This window comes from Macaca fascicularis, chromosome 1 (assembly GCF_037993035.2).
Source record: "Macaca fascicularis isolate 582-1 chromosome 1, T2T-MFA8v1.1".
In the NCBI taxonomy this organism is placed as follows: Eukaryota; Metazoa; Chordata; class Mammalia; order Primates; family Cercopithecidae; genus Macaca; species Macaca fascicularis.
The window spans coordinates 9,516,152-9,532,874 of record NC_088375.1 but is presented as its reverse complement, the minus strand read 5'-3'; the positions used below and the strand labels follow the sequence as shown (position 1 = coordinate 9,532,874).

The 16,723-nt window shown below is 39.2% G+C and overlaps 1 protein-coding gene across 15 annotated transcripts in view; it reads left to right on the top strand.

Moving 5' to 3' along the window:
* CHRM3 (cholinergic receptor muscarinic 3) overlaps positions 1–16,723 on the top strand; it is a 516,344-nt gene that overhangs the window by 239,641 nt on the left and 259,980 nt on the right. For 12 of the 15 annotated variants that reach the window (XM_074025991.1, XM_015436352.4, XM_074025987.1 and 9 more), the window contains one exon: positions 2,804–2,866. The exons of the other annotated variants lie outside the window; for them this stretch is intronic. The gene's annotated coding sequence lies outside the window, so the exon portion shown is untranslated. The remainder of the gene's footprint in view (positions 1–2,803; positions 2,867–16,723) is intronic. 15 annotated transcript variants of the gene reach the window in all.

The following is a 16,723-nucleotide window of genomic DNA, read 5'->3' as shown; positions in this document are numbered from 1 at the left end:
TTTTGGCAACCACCACCCTAATCAGTCAGCACCCATCAACATTGAGGTAAACCCTCCACCAAAAAAAAAAAAAAATTTATATATATAACTCTATAAAGGCTCAGATGATTGTTAGTATTTTTTAGCAATAAAGTATTTTTAATTAAGGGATGTACATTGCTTTCTTGGACGTAATGTTATTGCACATCTAATTGATGACAATATAGTGTAAACATAACTTTTATATGCACTGGGAAACCAAAAAATGTGTGTGACTTACTTTATTGTGGTGGTATGAAACCAAAACCACAGTATTTCCAAGGCATGCCAGTACTACTTTAAAGAGGTTAGCAAAATATCTTACCTTTTTTATGGACATCATAAATCAGAGTAACTTTTTCTGACCTGTTGAAAGAAGCCTGTCATCTGGCCTTCCATAATTATTCTGTCTCTAGTTTTGTTTTCTTCTTTATTTGGCTAACTATATAATTAGGACAGCATTCTCTGGAATTGCCAATCTTATTTTGATTATGTGACCTTTGAGCCATGTTTACTGGGTTTTGGAGAAGACTGTCATCTGTACTTAGATATTTGAACCTCATCTCTAAATGAATGTTACATGCAATTAATTTTCAATAGAATGAATCTGCAGCTAGGATGAAAGCCAATTCCTTTGCTTGTTTTCAGAATGAATGTCTTTCTGAATCTGATACTAGAGAAATTTAATCAGAGAAACTTCAAGATGTTCAATCTCATTTATTGTCTCCCCATTCTTTTAGTGAACAAGATATTGATACTAGTAGACACTTCAATAATTGAGTTGTGTTTATGTCTGTTTTAACATTAATGGTGCTACTTAATTTTGTATAATATATTTACTTATTTAAAATGATCTGAATTTCAACATGTAGGCCATGTTGGGACTCCTAATTGTAAATTAGTCAAATGTGTTTGTAATAATGGGCATTTATCACTTTTAATGAAAAAATCCCCTGTAAATATTTTCTGAGCACCTACTATGTACAAGACAATGGGTTTCTGTGAGATGACTGATACATGGTTAAATGGAATTAACTGAATACTTGCCCTTTGACTCATTAGATGTTACAGGGATATTAGCAGTGAAAGATGAATTGTATGCTCATCAGCATGCCCTAAATAGTAGAAAATGTCTATTTGTTAGATAGAGATGAGGGAGAGAAATGACTCCATCCTCTCACTGAAGTGTTGTTTGATGACTTACCCTCATTTCCTGTAGTAGGAATGAAAGTGTTGATATGATTGAGTTTACTCTTGAAATTCTGGGTACACAGATATTATTTCCTGAGAATGTGCTGCTATGTAAGAGAGGCAAGGCAGCTAGTGGAAAGAGTCAGGCAGAGCTGATTTCAAGTTGTGACCCATGGTAACTTACCCCCTCGACCTCAGTTTTCCACCCCAGGGTATAAAGTGCATGCATTTCATGGAATGATAGCTCCAGCCCTTCCTTCCATAAGACACACTTCTCAGATAGGGAGGGCCAGGGGAGGGCAGCAGGGAGGAAGGGGATCTTGGGAGAGGAGGAGTCTGAGAGGCCTTGCTTGAGTCAGATGCCCTCCATTGCTGAAAGTGGGAGAGGATCTGGTGATTGACAGTTCCAACATGGCAAGCAATAGCAGAAGGAGAGGGAGGCACTAAAGAGAGGAAGAAGGGATATGAGGGCAGCAGAGGACCAATGCTCGCGAGCATAAATGTGTTTCTCAAACTGATGAAGGAGCAATTACTCTTTTCCCCCAAATCCTTTGCATATTAATACTTTTAGAAACATGTAAAATACAAATCTATTTTTAAATTCTCAATTACATATCCAATTGCTGTAATACTCTCTCGAAGTTTGCTCTCCATCTCTGTGCTGATCTTGTCACAGATGACACTCACAGAGGTTTCACTAGGCTCCTCTCTGACTTGCTGAGAAAATCCCTCCACATGCACCTCTAGGATCCTTTTACTTCTTCCCTCATGGTCTCTTCTCGGTCCTCTTTCCATTTGGTGTCACCGTCACCGTGCTGTGCAAACTTCAAGGTCCTCCTTTAAAAAATTCAACTACACCTTATCAGGGGATCTTATCCTCAAGTTCTTCCATAGCATTTCCCATCCCTTCATGACCCTCTGAATTCAGCCACATCCTTCACAGTGACACAGTTCCCCGGTTCTTCTGCAAAGCCTGGCACTTCTTTTTCTTTCTCTAGGTTAACCTTCTAATGGAGGTGCTTTCCCAAGATTCTGGCCTCGCTATCAGGCTCAGTACACTTAGTGTCTGAAGTGGAGTTGGGAGATTTTCATGAAGGTTGCATTTTCTTCCTGTATGAGATTGAGTTAACTGTAAGATCACTGTATGCATATATTTTGAGTAGTGTCTTGGAGAAGATAGAAACTGGAATACTTGTTGAACACAGACCGTACTAGCCAATTTGCTAAGAGAAGAAGGCAGTCATCACTTACGTGTAAAATGAAGAGATGAGCAACTTCTTTGTTTTTATTCTCACTCTATCTCCCTTCCTTGCAACTGGAGCTTAGGCAGGTAGGACGTGAGGAGCTGTAGAATGAGGAAGTCAATAGATACATTTCTTTTCCAGTGACAGGTACTTTAACTTCTCTGACCCTCTCCATCCTCTTCAGGTACATGAGGTTAGGCACCATGATCCAGGAAGTCACTTCCAACTCAAAAATTCTGTAATTTTTTTTTGATTGCCTCTACTCGTGTTGTGTAACCTATTGATGTTCTCTTTCTCAGGGTCCTGGTTATTTGTTAATACCATCTTTTTTTGCTGTTTTTCTTTTCTAGCACTTGTATTGTGATTAGCGGCCAAAAAAATGACAGTCAGAACTTCAGCTAAGGTACAATAAGGTAAGATCCTTTTTCTAGTTGAGCTATTTCCTTGGAAAGGGGAATTGATGGCCCAATCTGTGAGAACAGATTAATAAGGAATAAGAATTTATAAGTTGGTGTTTTCAACATGATGTACAGTTGTTACCATTAGTCATGCTCAATTTTTTGTGTCTTAATAAAGCTAAGTGTGTTCATTTTCTCATCAGTTTAAAAATGGAAATAAAGGCATGTTGATTGAGATTTGAAATAAGTTAACTTTATTTCAAAAGCACATTTGTGTTTAACTGTAGCAATGTGGAATTTTTTGAAATACTGCAAAATGTTTGAATTATTAGTACATATATAGGATTGTGTAGCTTGTCTAATTCTTAGAAGCTTAAGAAGTATCCTTTGATTTAGATTGCCTTTCTTCAGAATGCTGTACAAATACGATTGTGAACATAAACAGCAACACTGTGGAAAAGCTCAATCTTTCTTAGATGTTATCCTTAATAATGTTTTATCTATCCAGCAAACACTGCTAACATCCTACCTTAAATCCAATCTCCCTATATTAGTCTGTTCTCATACAGCTATAAAGACACTACTTGAAACTGGGTAATTTATAAACAAAAGGGTAATTTATTAATTGTGTTCTACATGGCTGGGGAGGCCTCAGGAAACTTATAATCATGACAGAAGGCTAAGGGGAAGCAAGGCATGTCTTACATAGTGACAGCAGAGAGGGAGAGAGAGTGCAGGGGAAACTGCCACTTTTAAAACCATCGGCTCTCATGAGAACTCCTTTGCTATCATAATAACAGCATGGGGGAAACCGCCCTCATGATCCAGTCACTTCCCACCGGGCCCCTCCCTCAACACGTGGAGATTACAATTCGAGATGAGATTTGGGTGGGGACACAGAGCCAAATCCTATCACTACCCTCTTCCTTCCTAATAAAATCTTGATGTTGTAAGGACAGCAAAGTGCCCAGCTAAAAAATATTCTCATCTTCCCAGATTCTCTTTCTGTGGCCATGTGACTCAGCTCCAGCCAATGAGCTCTCAGTCTTGGTCCCTGGGGAGAGTCTTTCAAGAGGAGATTCCTCTTCAAATGTTTTTTCCTTTGTTCCTATCCCATCGTTCTATCAGGAAATCACGCCCCCACCCCCCACCCCTTCTTGCAATCACAGCAACAAAAGCTGAACTGGAGATACTGGAGTGGGAAGATAAAATGAGCTTGAGCTCTTGCAAGCCCACCATCAGATGTCTTGTTTCATGAGACACATACAGTCCCTAATTTAGACGAGGTTATTAGGTTTGCTGACACTCAGAGCCAAATGGAGCCTTAGCTGATTCAGTAACATTTATATCTGGATATCATGCTAGACACGTTACCCTATCTTACTTAAACACCACAGTAGTACTATTAAGTCGAGTATTTTTATTCCCATTTGATGTACGAGGAAACAGGCTCTCAGATGTGAAGAACTTTGTCCTGTGAAACTTGTCCTATGGTAGTAACTGGCACAGGTGAGATTTGAACTTGGACCTGTCAGAGGCTGATCCCTGTACACAGCTGCCTCAATGCTGGCCCTGATAGCCTGGTTCCAGGAGCTTATTTTGCTGATTACATTTTACAGTTAGGCAGTGGGCATTGTCAGCTCAGTAACTCTTTGACTACAATACTCTTCAATAGCACAGACTTTCTATTATATTTTCCATTTGTAAAACTAAGTGAACTGAGTCTGTTCCTGTATAACAGAAATGAGAGAGAAAGACAGAGAGAGAGAGAGAGAGAGAGAGAGAAAGGAATAAAGATAGAGAGAGAGAGAGACAAAGAAAGAAAGAAAGAGAGAGAGAAAGGAATAAAGATAGAGAGAGAGAGAGAGACAAAGAAAGAAAGAAAGAAAGAAAAAGAAAAGAAAGAAAGAAAGAAAGAAAGAAAGAAAGAAAGAAAGAAAGAAAGAAAGAAAGAAAAAAAAGAGGAAAAAAGAAAATAAAAGGAAAAGAGGAAAACAAGATCTGATTTGGGAGAATCAGTTTATATTGGAATTGCCTATGAAAGTTGGTAAAGGAAATATTAATTCTGAGCATCTTATTTTCTTTTTTTTTTTTTTTTTGAAATAAAAGTCTAGAACTAATGGTCAAAATATGGTCACCAAAACTCAGCTTTTACCCAACAATCATAGAATTAAGTATTCTCTGCCTAACTGTCTTCATTAATTCACTCTTATTGACTTGGTTCAGAAAAAATATACATATATAGCTTAAAAACTAAGTCACATAATGAAATTTCTTTCTGAAGAAAGTTATACAAGGCATTGCATAAGGCACTGAGCTGACTTGGGAGATGGGGGAGCTGGATAATGGAAAAATCTTTTGGCTGGAAAATAAGGGACTGGAAATGCAGGGGACAGCCCAGCAATTTTTGGCATTACAAAAAGCCATTTCACCTCTCTGGACCTTTGCTGCTTATTTGTAAATTGATGGTATAAGGTATTCTGATATGCTGTTAGTACAAAATACTAGCTTACCTTCTTGGTTCTCCATTGCTAATGCAGGGAAATACTCTGGTATCTATTCAAAGCAACAGTTTTTATTTCTGTCCATTGAACCTGAGAGTGACCAGTTATTTTCGTTTTCCTTTTATTTCTTCCAAATACATCCTGAATCCCTTGTCTCTTTTGTTATGACTCTACTCCAAGCCATCATCTTGTCTTGCCTGGACGATGGCATTAGCTTCATGTTAGTCAACATGGTTTTCATTCTTACCACACAAAATTATATTCTGTCACAGCCAGCGTCTGCTTTGGGAAGCCTCTGTCAGATCGTGTTATTCTCCTATTTGAGACCTGCTCAAAATCCTTCAATTCCTTCCCCTACATTTAGAATCAAATCCAAATGCATTAACATGACTTATAAATCTGATATGATCTGGTTTCTACTTGTACTTTTCTCTCTTTCTTCCTATACTCCAAGTCTCCCTGTCTTTATTTATTGAATATTTCTCTTTGTTCTTTGCCCTCGGGGGCCTGGCACTGAGCCCCTGGCTCTTCTTACTACTTGACCCTTCCAGTCAAATCTCAACTGCCAAGACCTCTCCTAACCACTCTCTCTAAATAACCACCATCTTGGACCCCCAGGTTTAATTCCCTTCAGAAACTGGAAGTTTTATTTCTTAAGGCATATGAAAATAACCCCTTATGGACAAAATACTTACATATGTCATTTAAGAGATTTAGGTAAGACGTGATGAATCTGTCGCACCTGTTTATAATTTGTTATTTATCTCCATTGTAATATGATCTAAGCTCCATGAGGGCAGGGCCTTGTCTGTTTTCTTCACTGCCAAAACCACTATACTTATAACGATGCCTGCCCCCTGCAAGAAGCTTAGTAAATGTTTGTTGAGTAAATGAATATAGAGTCAGAAAATACCCTATGTTAAATATCCTAAAAGAAATTAAGCAGTTCTTATAGAGTCCCCAGTGTGTCTTTTGCTTAGATGGGAAGAAAAGAAAAAAAAAAAAAAAAAAAAAGGGCGCGGTGGCTCACGCCTGTAATCCCAGCACTTTGGGAGGCCGAGGCGGGCGGATCACGAGGTCAGGAGATCAAGACCATCCTGGCTAACACAGTGAAACCCTGTCTCTACTAAAAAATACAAAAAATCAGCCAGGCATGGTGGCTGGCGCCTGTAGTCCCAGCTACTTGGGAGGCTGAGGCAGGAGAATGGCGTGAACCCAGGAGGCGAAGCTTGCAGTGAGCCGAGATGGAGCCACTGCACTCCAACCTGGGCGACAGAGCTAGACTCCGTCTCAAAAAAAAAAAAAAAAGAAAAACAGAGAAAGAAAAAGATGAAGAAACAATATAGGAAGAACAGAGGACAGACAGAGATATAAATAGAAAATAGCAGTAAATCCTTGGGTGGGACTGTTTCAGGGATCTTTACTCAGTGACATTTCTGATCTATGATGTTGGGTGACAGGGCTCCATTCTTTGGATCTTACATAGATTTATTGGCTAAACCTGGCACATGCACAATGAGAAATGTTTGTTGAATGAAGGCCCGAAGGAATGAAATAATAAATTATTGAACTGCTAAGAGCAAAATTTTCCCTGTTTTTATGGGCATGACAATATTCCGTTGATGCCAGTGTTTAATCCATGTTAGTAACAAACATTCCAGATAACAATGACTGTGAAAAATACCCTGTGAAACAAAAGTCCGTCCCTATGCCAGGCATTTCCCTTAGCGCATTTCAGAGTTTATTCTGTCTTCAAGGGAATTGTCACAGTGACTATCCAGAATGGCACATGGTGTTAATGTATTAAAAATACTGACAGGAAGAGGAAAACTAGAAAAATGTCTTATCTGTCAGTTAAATGATATCGCCTCGTGGATAGATTACAGCAATTCCGGGGTTTTTTGTTTTCTGCCGATTGAGATTTGACAGCTGTTTGTAAAATATTTACATTCTGATTTCTGTCACATTGACAGCACTTTTGGGTCTTTGGAAGATGATAATCATATGTTAGGAAAATGTTAAAAAAATTGAAGCTGATCTGTTGAGGAGAAAAATCTGTTTTTAAAATTGTGCAAAGGAAGGGCACCCACTTTATTAAAGAATGTGCATCTAATAAAAGTCAGAAGTAGTAGATTCTTGTGATCCAAAAACACACTACATATAAGGTGCAGTATAGTATCCCTCCCAACCCTGCCTGCCTTGCGTACCTCAGCTTTTCTTCATCAGCTGTGTGTGGCTGGCCACATACTTCTTACCCTTTTCCACTTTATTCTGTACATAAAATGGTAATATTTGGATGGCACATTACATAGGATTTTGGAGTATCTGTATGAAATTTTGTGAAAGAAATTTAGTTTATATCCTTGGTATTAAAAGAAGAGAAAATAAAAAGCATTGGGAGGAATACAAAGTATTGAATTTATATAGAACTTCCAAATAAAATCTTTTCAAAGATTGTAATGAGAAGCAGAAATTTGTATAAATTTATATTATCAGGTATATAGAAATGATGACCTGTAATTCTTGATCAATGGTCTTATCAAAGTCTTTTATTTGGTTTTGTAAATTTATTTTCTGCTCTAACATTTTGCTACATCACTAAACATTCTTTTTAAATACCATTATATTTATATTCACAGAAAATATGCATAATATTCTATAACATACATAAATATTCCTGATCATTTCCAGTATTCCGTGTTAAAAATTAATATTGATGAAAATCATTGTTAATAACTTTCTACACATATCCCTGAATATCTTCCTTAGAATATAGTCCCAGAAATGAAATTCCTTGATCAAATGGTACACACATTTTTAAGGCTTTTGATATTTACTATATGGTTTTCCTTTCATCAAAGTCTTGATAGTCACTGTCTGTGTGATGCTTTGTAAGAACAAGTAGATGACAGAAAATGTAAAAACCTATTTTATAGCCATTCAGAAGTTTCCTGTAATTGAAATTATGTTTAAAGATTCTAACAGCTATTACTTTCTTTCATTGACAAGTGTAATGTTGAAACCTCTTGGGATAAGGCAAATGATTTTGAAACCCATCCTAACCTTTTAGTATCAAGTATTTGAAAAATTCTTAGAAGGCATAAATGTTTTTATAGCCCTCACCCTGTACATAGCTTGAAATCACTAAAAGAACATATCAGCTGCAAATGGACAGAAGCGGACTCAATCCTTGATGCTTTGTAAGAACAAGTAGATAATAGACTAAGTGACTAGGAACAAAAGTGCAATTGAAGGTCCTAGGTCTACACCCAATTCCCACCCACCCCTCTTCCCATCCCTGGCTCAGTCCTGTTCCCCCAGGGTCCTCAGCCTCAGAGCCTGCATGTGGACTCTCAGCCTGAAAGCCCAAACAGCTTCTCGCCATGTCCTCATGCCTCTCCCTTGATCACAAATGTATTTGGGTTCCAGGTTCACAATGGGAATGCATCAGTGAAAGATTATTCTATGCCTTAAATGGGGATGGACTGTGAGCTTTAGGGCAAAGAATTTGAAGGACCTGGTTGTGTGAAACTTGGTCTAGAAGGAACCAAAATTCTCATCGGCCTGTCCCTTGGAGAGGGTTGTGATGAGAGAGATGAGAAGAAGGCCAGAGTAGACCCTTTGACACGGTGCTTTTCAAACACTCATGTGCATACAGTCACCATTAAAATACAGATTCTGATTCAGAAGGGCTGATGAGCCTTTGTATTTCTGACAAGCTTTCAGATGAAGCTGATGCCCTTTAATGAAGCTGACTGCACTGTGAGTAACCAAACTGTGATACACAGGGCCAAGGCACGGTCCCATGGCCTGGGAACTGGACCCAAGTATTGGCTTGATGTGAAGACAGAGAGGTCGTCCCTGCTTGGGACAGCTGTCTTCAGCAGGAATTCCCAGCCTGGCCTTCCCACCCCTCCTCTTCTCCGTTGAACACCATGCTCCCTGGTGTTCAACCTGTACCGCTACCTCCTCCATCAGCTCATGGCTCCTTGTCTGTGATAGGCACTGACCTTGATATCTGAATGGCAGAACCCCCTCAGCTGTGCTCAGAGTATCACGGAAGAGCAGCAGGAGCCAAGTGTCTCCACTGTATTTGCAGCTGGACTAGACCTTAAGCACAGCACCAGATGCACTCAACTATGCCTTCCTCTGAGGACTAGGGCCCCTGCCCAAGTCCTGCCAGCCGCTGGAGTCTGAGGGTACTGGCTTCTCTCTTGAACACCAGGATACTGTGGGACAACATGTGGGAAGCCTTATAGTTAGATTCAAAATGGCACATTCAGTGGAGATAGTAAACACAGTAGTCCTCCAGTGATATTGTAGTACATTATATGATGACAGATTAAAAACCAAAATTCAGCTTTTCAGATGGCCCCGATGAAAACAATGCATTTTAAAGAAGCAATCCTTAAATTGCCAAAGGAACATGTGAACCGAAAGGAAAAGAAAATCCAAACCAGGAACAAAAAAATAAAACAAAATAATAGATGGTACGTTTAAATTAAAGAAACTTTTGGGAAACAAATACCTATGTGATGTCATACACCAAACAAACACAATGCAGAAAAGCTAGGAAAGGTTAAGGTATCAAAATGTATTATAGAATAGTGTTTATGTCAAAAACAAAATAGTATCAAAATATGGACATCAAAAATAAAGTAACTATAATGGAATGGCTACAAAAAAATGTAACTAAAGAACAGCCATAGAGAACCGGCAGTAGTCACGTGAAATAATAGAGGTGGTTACTTTCATAAAAATACAGCTTCAAAGTTTGTGGGTGGTACTTTTTAACTAAAAGAGAGTTTTTAACATAGTTCCGTAACATGGAGAAATTAAGTTACATTCCAAGAGAAATGAGAGAGTTCTTGGGCTTACAGTGAAAAAGTTTTGGAAACGGACTTGAAAATTAAAGCATAACATTTGTACTAAACAACATGCACAATCCATGCAAATGTAAGGAGAAATAAGTTCAAAGCACATAGAAGAATGCTTTGAAAAAAAAGAACTTATAATTTGACCAAAGGAAAAGGCAATGCATGTGCAATATTCACAATCTAGAGTATCACAGAAAAAAAATAAAATTCAATTTACACAATTTCTTAGTATTCTGAGACTGCAAACCCTATCCAATTTTGACATGTCCTTTCAGCAGAATACTTATTCAATTCCTGTTATATGTTCTCCAAATGGACCATGTAGCTGATCTGTTCTAACGCTTTAATACACAGCCTATGTGTATGAAAGAAGAGCTTGCAGTCCAGTATTAATGACAAGCTATATACATATTTTTAAAAAATGCTATGGCTGTTAAGTATGATGCTGGATAGAAGTCACGTGACCAAGTTGTCATGGTCTATATCATTAGCACGTTTGGATGTTTTTCACAGTGATAGGCACATATAAGCACTGTTGGAAAATGTTCATGGAAATGACATGTTAATTGACATGCTAAGGTAGAATAAAAAGTAATATGTGCCTTCAGGGACATAGAGATAGCCGTCTATAAGAAGGTAATATAATATGAGACTTGAGAAAGGGCAGGATTTATATAGGCACAAAGAGGGTACTGCAAGGGATCATGGGTAGGAATTTGAATGCAAGTGATAGCTTCAGAGTTGTGATGTGTGTGGATGTGGGTGTGTGAGTTATAAGGATGAGGAAAGGCAGGCAAGGCCAGAGTGAGAATGACTTTGTGTATCTTAAGGAACTTGGATTTTACACTAAAAGTAACAGAATAACACTGAAAGAGCTTGAGTAGAGGAATAACATTAAGGAAAATTAACTGGGCAACAATATGTGGAAACTGACTGAGAGTGGGGAAATGCATAGATATGTCACTCTTCTGTGGTAAGAAGAGATGAAGGACTCAACAAGGAAAACTAGCACGGGAGTGAGGAAAGGATAGACTCAGAAGACACCACGAAGAAATCTGGATCTTATCCCTTTGTACATCAGTTTTATATTTGCCCTCTCCTGTGTCTTCACACTTTTTAATTCTTTTGATTATTTGTCTTTCATATTTAAATGTTTGATTTATAAAGAAAACACAAACACCTCCTTTTAGGCTCTCCATTGATTTCAGTCTCACCTGCCTTCTCTTCCTGTCACCATCCATGACCCCACTTATCCAATTCAATTTCATCATCTTCCCTTCACCTCCTCCACCCACTGCAGTTTCACCACATCGCTCCAACTGTGGTTGCCAGAATGAGTAAAGACCTTCTCGTTGATAAACCCTCAAGAATCTTTGGTCCTTAACTTTCTTGACTCCTCTGTAAATTTTGTTACTATTGACTTTTTTGAAATTCTCTCTTTTCTTGGATTCGAAGGAACCTCTCTCTTCTTGAATCTCCTCTTTCATCTCATCAGCCTCTTTCTCTTTTATTTTCCTCTCCTTCTTTTCTTCTTTCTCTTTTTTTCCCTTTTCTTCTTTTATCTATTGCTAAACTGATGATTTCCTTCCCTTCCCACACCCCAAAATTTGGTTCAGATTTTTTCCTTTTTACTTTACTTAACTCGCCCATCAGTCCAGTGACACAAAGCTGTGCCTCAGCTTAGACATTTTCCCCTAGTCCACATCTGTATCTCCGGCTGGACAACTCCACATGGCTTTTCACCCTATACTCCCAAAACCAGAATAGCAAAACTGAGGTCTTCTGCTTCTCCCTACTTCTCCATATCTCTACCCTAGGTACAATTCAAAAATGAGAAACATCCCTTTATCATTCTGAAATGAAAATGTAATCGGCTGGGCACAGTGGCTCACGCCTGTAATCCCAGCACTTTGGGAGGCCGAGGCGGGCAGATCACAAGGTCAGGAGATCGATACCATCCCGGCTAACACAGTGAAACCCATCTCTACTAAAAATACAAAAAAATTAGCCAGGCGTGGTGGCGGGTGCCTGTAGTCCCAGCTACTCAGGAGGCTGAGGCAGGAGAATGGCATGAACCCAGGAGGTGGAGCTTGCAGTGAGCCGAGATGGTGCCACTGCACTCCAGCCTGGGTGACAGCGAGATTCTTTCTCCAAAAAAAAAAAAAGTAATCATAATTCAAATTAAGCCACTTCCTAGCTGGCTCAAAATTGCTTAGCTTCTATGTCTCTCAGTTTTCTTATCTACAAAATGGAAAAAAAATTGCACCTACCTCACAGGAGTATTGTGGAAATAGTAACAGGCACAATATAAGCCCACCGTAAATATTAACTATTTCACAGTTTGAAATAATCAGAGTCCCCACTGACTTAAAAAGAAAAAACGAAACTAGTTTCCTCAGCATGTTATTTAATTTTTGCTTAATTCTCAAGTTGCGTTTCTCATCATTTCCTAACTTCTACTCTACCCTCTACCCTGAAAGAAAGATTCTCTAGGAGGCTGCTCTGCCCTATCCACCCCCAAGCTCATGAGTGTCTCTTCCTGTTATTAATCATGACTTATCTTTAATAGTTTTCACCGATGCTTCAAAGTATATGTGGGATGTCTCTTCTTGCTCCCTTTTCCCCAAGTCTGAGTTTGTTTTTCTCTCTTTGCTCCTGGAGAGCCACTGACTTAGAGGTTTTTCACCCTTCATTGCCATTGTGCGCACATCTTTATCTGACTCTCAGATAAAGGCAGCTCCTTCGTGGTAGAGAATGCACTGCTGATATGTAAGTGGTTTTGAGAGGAAGTATAACAGGAGAGTGTGGACAACACAAGAGAATAAGCAGTTGGATGCACGAATAGTTCATCTAGAAATAGCCGACAGTGGAGGTGAGCCAGCCCCACCCCTCCACGTGGATCTGGGTAGTGGAAGAGGGGGAATTCTGGAGAGGAGAGAGCTAAAGGGAATATGGTGATTTCAAGGATAAGCTAAGTTTTGTCTCAAACAATGATGTGAGGAAGGAATGGAAGTCAATTGATAGATTGTTTACAGTGGATGAGCATGGAAGGAACTGGGGCAGTGGAAGGGACCGGCACAGCGTCACCAGTAAGTCAGAAGAGCTCATGCTGACTTGATGATAAATTTGTATCTGTATAAAATCTTCTGGAAGCAGATTCAAACAGATTGAGATGTTCGGTCTCAAGAATGAAGAATGGACATGACTGATACATGAGTCAGTGATGTGTAGGAATTATAGATAGTAACATTAATAACATTGACATATATCCATAGTCTTATTGAGTCACAGTATTTTTGGGTTATGGTATACATACACACCTATCTATATGTGTGTATATGCAGTGTCATATATGATAGTGTATTATATATACGCATTGTATATATTTTGATTGTAAGAGTAATGCAATGTTTATTATAGAAATGTTTGCAGCCATCAGTGCTATGGTCTGAATGTTTCTGTTCCCCTAAATTCATATGTTAAAATCCTAATCCCCAAGGTGGTAGTATGAGAAAACAGGGCCTTTGGGAGGTTAAAAGGGATTAGTGCCCCCATAAAAGAGGCCCAAGGGGGCTTCTTTGCCCCTTTCATCATGTGAGTACTCAGTGAAAGGCACCGTCTATGAACCAGAAAGCAAGTCCTCACCAGACACCAAATGTGCTTGTGCCTTGATCATGGACTTCCCAGTCACCAGAATTGTAAGTGATACATTTCTGTTGTTTATAAGCTATTTAGTTTGTGGTATTTTAACTGCCCAGGTGGACCTAAGGCAATAGAAGAGATGTAAGTCTGATTTGAAATGAGTTAAAAAGCAAAATTGGAATTTAGGAATTCGAGGCAGTTGATACAAATGACCTCATAAGTAAGCTCAATTTTAAAAGGGAGCAGAAACATTGTATGATAGGGGCTGCAGAATAATGGAAGAGGCAGGACCTGGGACCCTGTGAGGGCTTTTTTAAGCTAGGAGATATTAAAGCCTATTTGTGAAATGGTGGAAGTAACCCAGGAAGGAAGGATAAACTGAGGATGGATGAGAAAGAGGACTATTGCAGGAGTAGAGATCTTGAGTGCGGGAGAAGGACATTGGGTGGGTTTTCCCTGGGTGATGCAGGGACAGAGGCAGAGTTCATGGCACAGATGCTGGTGGGTGAAGAGATAAAGATAATCGGATTATTATTACTTTCCTTTTCCTAACTACAAGGTGCTAGGCAGCAGGGCGCTGTGTTCCATCCAATTAAAATAAGGTAAATATTTAAAGCCATCCTTTGGATTTAGAAGGATGGTTCTGAAGAAAGAAGCCATGTGCACAGTTACTGAGCTCAGGGTCTTTGATCTCAGACAGCCCTCGGTGTCCTGACCCTGCTACCTTCTGTCCAGCTGTGGGACTCTCATCAGGTAGACGGGGAGGTGTCCTGTGCAACAGCCCAGGCTCTGGACTTGGCTCTCAGCTCTGTCAGTAACTGATGTGTAAGTTTGGGTTAAGCACTAAGCCCTTCCTCCTCCACATTTCTTCTGTAACATGGAGACAATTAAATGATTCTTCTTATAGGCAGGGTGAGCAATGGATGATGATACGGTAAATTTCGTAGTGTAATGCCTGCTACATATATGTCATGGCCTGCCCATGTTAGCAGTTAGTATTTCACTGCTCTAAGCCTTAGTTTCTATCTGCAGAATGGAGACAATGATGCACTTTGTCAGACATGATTATTGTGAGAATAAAAATAAATCGCATGTCAAGCTCCTAGCACACAGTAAACAGAGTAAAAGGGAAAAAAGAAGTGTGAGTGAGCATGAGGAATGGCTTCACTCTGCCGCCACAGAAATTGGTAACTTTCTAAGGAAGATTTGGAGAGAGAAAGTGATTTGTGATTTGGAGGCAGAGTTTTAAACTTAATTTGTAAGACGAAGAAGCCAGTTAAAGCCTGACAATGTGGCCCGGGACAAGCATTTCATTTGAAATGATAAATTTAATAAAAATGGATTCATTTTCACTTCACCGAAAGTGAGAGGAGATTCTGTGTGTGCATGGAAACATACAAGAGCAAATGTCTGCAGAGGCTAACTAAATGTAATGAGATTTTATACTGAGAAGCAACATTAATTACCAGAGTATAACACAGCATCTGAATCAGTGCACAAAAGTTAAAACTAAGTAAATTTATTCAATTACATAAAATTCTGTGTTTTGTAGTATCACACATTAATATATGTAAATATGTGTAAATACATATGCATAAAATATGTGTGCGTTAATATATGTAAATATGTAAGTGTACATATATGCATAACATCATGTGTTTTGATTTCTAAATGGAATCATAAGGCTCATGACAGCAAACCTAGCTCAGTGCCTGGCACATAGCAGATGTTGAAAAATAATGGATGAATAAATGAATTAATCAAACCCATATTTGCAGCTTGTGTAACTTATGTTGGAGATCCCCATCTTAGAAAAAAGTAGTTAACATATTCTATTTGTTTCTTTATAAACAAATTTAATACAAATTGATGCTTAATGATGGAAAGCTAGATACAATTAAAGAATATCTTATATGAGCTGATGTGTCAAATGAAAGAACTAAGGAAAGGCATTGTGAAAGGCAAGTAATGTAGGTGGAGATAGGATTGTGTCTTAGACAGAAGAAAGGAGGGTGCGGTACAAAAGACGTCATGAAGTATTACCCAAAACAATGTTGTTTCTGCTTCAAAATGTTTGCGCTTCTTATTCAAGAACAAGGAAGGCATGACTTAAAGCTGGAGGCAATAAAGCCTTGCACAGAGAATGGTGTTGGGGTGTTCAGAAAAGATGGAATACTAGACTTGGCTAAGACAGCTTGTGGGTTCCTCTCTCCTCACTTCTCCCCTTCCCCAGGCCAGCCCCTAGAGTTGAACTCCAGTGAGTTGCCTGACTGACTCCACACTTTCTGAGGGGAGTGTAGAGAAGTTGGTACTAAAGTGTGGTCTAAGGATCAGCAGCAGCAGCATCACCTAGAAGCTTGTTGGAAATGCAGAGTCTGAGACCCTACCCTTGTAGTAAGGGTTAAAAAGAAAAAGAGACAAATTTTCCTCTGCACAGCAGCTCACTTCAAGGACTGTTATAAGATAATGCTGTCCGAAAAGCCAAGGCCAAAGGAATGAGCTCCAGACAGCACCCCCCACCTCACCCCTCCAGAGCAAGGTTGAGAGGGAAAAAAAGAGAGAAAGACAAATTCCTTTACTGTTACTACTTTCCCTGGCCTCTGAAGCATGACTGTTTTACAAATGTCTGTGTTTAGCCAGTTCTTGTTTTTCTTTCGCTGCAGCTACAAGGCCACCAGCTATGCAAGGCCCCAAGTTATGCACTGTATGATTAACGGCCTTTGTTTTGCTTTTATAAGCCTGCTTATAAAAAGCCCCACTCCGTCTTCGTTCGAGGCTCAGCTTTTTGGATGTGAATCCACTGAGCCAGTGCATACCTCAAAATAAATATCCTCCTGTATTCACCCGTA